Below are 5,481 nucleotides of genomic sequence, written 5' to 3' on the forward strand. Positions count from 1 at the left end.
TCTGCACTCCCTGCCCTGGCCTCCAGGTTGGCCCTCAGAGCTGGAGCCCTGGACTGAAACCTCCCCTGGGAGCAAAACACCCAGCCTGGGGTTGGGGGTTTTCTCCATGTCCCTCTTTGGCCCCTGGGGGTTTTGTTCTCCCTTGGTGCAGTCAGAAACCAAAGGTCACCAGCACCACCTGGCCCTGGCACAGAGAAGCCAAAGGCCACTTTTCAAAGTCATTTCTGTTTTTCTGGGTGCCCACTTTCAGACACTGAGAATCCAGACAAGTCCAAGTGAAATCAGTGGGAGCTGCAGGTGCTCGGCCCTGTTTACAGTTGCAAACAGACTCCATCTGATGCTGGACACCTCAAAACTTGCCACCCAAATGCAAAACCTATTCTTTAAAGTTTGTCCCTCCTTGATTTATGTCAAAGATGCAGGGGGCCAGTCTTGGAACCAGGAGTCCCAGCTGTTAGCTCCTAGCTCTGTCCAACAGGCCTGTCCAGCAGCACTGCAATTAGTAATTAGTTAATATTGCCAAGGGCTTTGAAGAGGCAGAAGCCAAACTGTGCTCTGAGGGGGGCTGCAAGAGCATTCCCACTTGTCCATTTCTGATTTTGGAGTAATTTACATTAATAAGAAAAAAACAACAACACTAATTTATAGTAGGGTTTCTGATGCTCTGTCCATGTCCTGATTGATGTTCTGCCTGACTCAGATCAAGTATGTTCTTCCTTTCTGCCCAGCCCTGCCAAGTGTTCCCTGCCAGGCACAAGGAAGGGGAACCTGCTGGATGCAGCTATTGCTGTGACCAATGGAGCACTCTGGACCTCCTCATTTGGTGCAAGAGGGTGGTATGGAGGGTTGCCAGGTGCTGAGGGGGGCTGTGTGGCTTGCTTCCCCCTTGCCCAGAATGAACCTAGCACCCCAAAGTCTCTAGCAAGGAAGTAAAATTTACAGCATGGCTTTCAAGGCAGATGTTGAAAAATCAGAGAGATCTGGGGGCAGGGGACCCTAGAGCACACAGCCTCCCTAGAAACACAAGCAGCTCCTCAGCACCTCCTCGCTACTTCCACTCCTCCCTGGAAGGCATGTACTCCACCACCCCCTGGTGGCATTTTGGTAGCAGTGCATTCCCTAAAAAGTCACAGTTGTACTTGGAACCCTTGGCAGTATATGTATGGACACTTCTCTCCAGGGAGAATTGGGAATTGTTTCTCAGTCAGTGATATTATTGGAACACTTCAACTGCTATATCTGCCCATATGCTTAGTCTTTAAATGCCCTAGATATCATTTGCAAACAACACAAACCAACCACATTAAAACTAAAATTGCAGTAGAGTCCCCGGGTGTAAACAGACATAAAAACTTGTACTGTTTTTTGTATTGTTCCAAGAATGTCACTAATTGGGAACTGGTTCACAATTGTCCCTGGACACAAGTGTCCACAAATAAATTACTAAGGGCTTAAGTAGAATCCCCATTTAGGGATTGTACTGCTGCCAAAACACCACCAGGGGATGGTAGAGTCCCCAGACCCTCAATCCTTCCAGGGCTCAGAGCCCAGTTTCCTCAGGATTCCTATAGAGTGGGAGGATGACCCAGAAGGGTGCAGGGTTGGAGTGGAGGAGTTGCCAGGTGCTGCAAGTGGAGGGTTATGTGGCTCTAGCTCATAGCTCTTAGGGGGCTGGGGGCTCCACCACCTATCCTCCCCCCACAAAAAAAGAAACAACAAAAAACTGCCCAGCTTTTTCAACCACTCAAGTACCTTGCATTGTCAGATGCGTGTACAGGGTGGAACCAGCAGGACAGGGCTGGCTGCAAAAGTGCAGCACAAAGAACAATGAACAATGAACAGTTAATGGGCCATTTTACTTCACATTGGCTGTCAGTTCCACCTCATCCAGTTCTATTAAGTGTCCATTGTGCAATTGCTCTGTTTCTCTTCACCCCACCCAGCAATTAACAGGTGTTTACTGTTTTACTGTTACAGGCACCAACCCACTCATCACAAGCAGGAGGGCTGCAAAGCACCCCCCCCCCTTACTCCCTTCCCCAAAAACTTAGAACAGAGGCTTTCAACTTCCCCATTCCTGCAGATTGTGGCAATAGTTCTTTGGGAAGTAAAGTCCTGGTTGCATCCCAGAGCATCCTCATTACCTTGCAACCAGGTTGGGGGTAAGGGGCAGCTCAGTTAAGATGCCCAGGCACTAGGCAGGGAATGCTCTGTGTCCACATATAACATTGAACTAGTTCAAGGAGGACCAGCTCAAAACAGAACTTGATTATCTTGGTGTGTTTTGGAAATGTTCTAAGTTTAAACTGGTCTAAAGTGCTCAGATGAGCACAGACATGTGGTATGTGGTGCCGCAGACCCATCTGTGGTGTCACACACTGCATGAAGAGAGGTTTTAGATCCCAGGGTAAAAAAAAAACCATGCCAAAAAAAAGTGGGGTGGTACACATGGCAGCAGCACATGCCACCCAGAATTGGACCCTGGCTGGCCAAAGCCATACTTCCGCTGCCAGCTAGGCTTTCTGCCCTGGCTGCAGCCCCAGGAGGCCCCCAGGATCTCAGGTAAGAATGCTGGGCCCAGCATAGTTGTTGGTCCCAGTCTCCCCTACCCCACGTGGGGTAACCTGCTGTGCACCAGAATGCATGTGACACAGGTGTTCATTGGGGACAAGTAGCAGCGGCAGAAGGTGTGTTGCTGCTACTTGTCCCTGAGAAACCAAACATCCACACTTGTCTGGACACAGTCTTGGGGTTTAAATCTATTTAGAATGTTCTAAGAGTTATAGCTATCTGCACCCTGATTTCTTCTTAGTCCTACTGAGGCCATGACAAAGAAACAAACTTAACCTTGAACTTCCCTTAGCAAGAAAAAAATGTTCCCTTTTCACTGAAAAGCTAACAAAAAGAGTTCACAGAAAGGGAAAAAATTTCCAATGGTTACTTCTCATTTGACATTAGTCTTTACTGTTTGAGATGTCTGAAGGGAAAAGATGTAGCCAAGGTCTAGCCAAATTTTGTGCAATATATTACTAGAAGGTTACAAAAAGCAAAGTCAGATGTATCTACTATTTTGTTATTCCAGTTCCTGGAGCAAGTCTGGGTTTCTCTTTACTTCTGCTTAAATGTAGTGGACTTCAGAGAGATGGTTTGGCAGTCAAATATCATTTAAGAGAGGGACTTGAAGGCCCCTTTTTGAGACAGGGGAATGAATATTGTCAAACTGGAGATTTTAGATGCAGATACAAAAATGCTAAACATAAAGACTCTCTCTTTGTGCAGCTTACTCCAAATTGTCTACATGTTTCTTCTGTTATCAAACTAGTTTCAGGCTAAATATCAGTGATGATTTGCAATTATTTGAGCCAGACTGGGATATGTGACTCCTGTATACCAGATGGTATAGCTGTAACCAGAGTAGTGTGGTGCCATATTGCAAAAATATTTCCCACCCTCAGAGCCTGCACTACAAAAAGCACGATTAAGGAGGCATCAGAGTAAACAAAGAGACTAATGGGCCAACAGACTCCATATTCCCTAGTGTACAACTGAAGGACTTTAAAAATCTAGTGCCATGCTTATTATTGTACAGGGAATCATTATGGAGGCAACTCATTCTGGGATCACATTCAATATAGAATATATTTAATCCAAGTTCTGGCATAGCAATGCTGTGAGACACTGAGCTGCACCAGCACTAAGGGCCTTGTCTCACATTCAAATTAAAGCTGGACAGAAACCAGCTATAAAGTTGCTACATGTTTTCAAACACAAACTTGGTAGCTGGTTGGCTCTTTTTATAGCTGTATGAACATTTTTATGGCATGTTGATTACTTTGCACATGTGCCCAGTCTAAATGTATTGCATGATTAACTAGTTAATTGTATGATAATTACTTTGCACATGTGCAATTAACCAGCAAATTGCACAATATATGTAACGTGGCAGGGACCTAAAAGCTCAGGAGGCACCCCTCTCCCTACCCAAGCTTGTTACTGAATGCAGACCCTGGGGTAACTGTGCCTTTGTCTGAAGACTATAGGGACACGCTCTGGGGGATGTCTAGGTTTGGGATGCAATGGCTGTGCCCCAGAGCTCCCAACAGTGGCACATGATTAATGCCAGGCAGCACACTGCAGGAGCACAGCAGCAGCAGCTCAGAGGCACGAGTTAAATTAAATGACTTTTTCTACCTAGGCGACATGCTGCACCTAGCAGACTAGGAGAGGGTAAGTGCTCCCTTCTCATGTCGTTGTTGTGACAAGATATTTAGCAGAATTCGCAGATACACTGGTATCTGACAGGGCTGTGAGAGCTTCTGCCATGGCCTCAAATACGTAACCTCTGGACTGTCAACCTTGCAGCTTCTCATCCGTGCCATCCCAGCCCCCATATCCTATTAGGCTGCAGACAGTAAGTCTGACCATCTTGAAGGATGCCTTACTTTCACACTCTGATACACTAACCACATCTCAAATCTCTTATTCTAAATAAGAAGGGAATCCTACCAAACCCACATCCTTCCCATTGATCTTTTCGCAGTATTAAAAGTTTACACTTATGGTGTAGTTATTTTGGGCTTTTTTTTAATATTGAATTTCTGGTTGCTAACACCAGAACAAAAAGTGTCTTCAATTCCAGAAGACGTGGTGCTACACAAAGTTGCTGTGTTTAACATTTGCAGCCAGGCTGATTATCTCTCATAACTTGAAAATTTTCATGTCAGTGGGTCAGCGTCTGTATCTGCATCTTTTTGTCATTAGGCTATATCAGGAGTGGTCAGCTCAGGAAAAGCCCGACAGGCTCCTCGTCCCAGGCCTCAGGCTCTGCAACTCCAGCCCTTTGCTGCCCTGAAGCCAAGCTGGGGGGGAAGCCAGCGCATGTGACACTGTCAGCACAGGTGGGTTTCACACAGCCTGGGGGCAGTGTTGCCAGGTGCACAGTAATTATCATATTTGTATGATAATTTCAACCCTTATACAATGTATGATCAATAATAGTCAAGAATGTTCAAAACATAGGATAATTACAGAAACGTTTCAACTTTGATGACCCAGTTCTCACTCACTGGAGATTACAGCGAGCCATATAAAGTAAGAAGACATAAGTTTTTCAGTGTACAGTAGCTTTGCAACAAATAGGATAATTTTGAGCTTCCAATATACAATAATTTCGTATTTAAGGCTTGACAGCGCTGCCCGCAGGAAGACCCAGTAGCACCTACCACCCTCAGGGAGGCACCCGCCCCGCCCCACGTGACCGCTAACTGACTCTGCCACCCGCCTTTCAGGCCCGGTAACTTCCCTGACCAATCAGCGCGCGAAAGCGCCGGAGCACCCTTGGTGACGCGAAGCCTATGAAAGAACTGCACAGGTAACAGTTTAGCGAACAGCCGCCGCCGCCCGGCTTGGATTGGGATTTAAAAAAAAAAAAAAAAAAAAGCAAGCCCCGCCTTTCCGAGCTCACCCCCCCCTCCCCCATTG

The sequence above is a fragment of the Alligator sinensis genome, unplaced genomic scaffold, assembly GCF_000455745.1.
Source record: "Alligator sinensis unplaced genomic scaffold, ASM45574v1 scaffold1792_1, whole genome shotgun sequence".
In the NCBI taxonomy this organism is placed as follows: domain Eukaryota; kingdom Metazoa; phylum Chordata; order Crocodylia; family Alligatoridae; genus Alligator; species Alligator sinensis.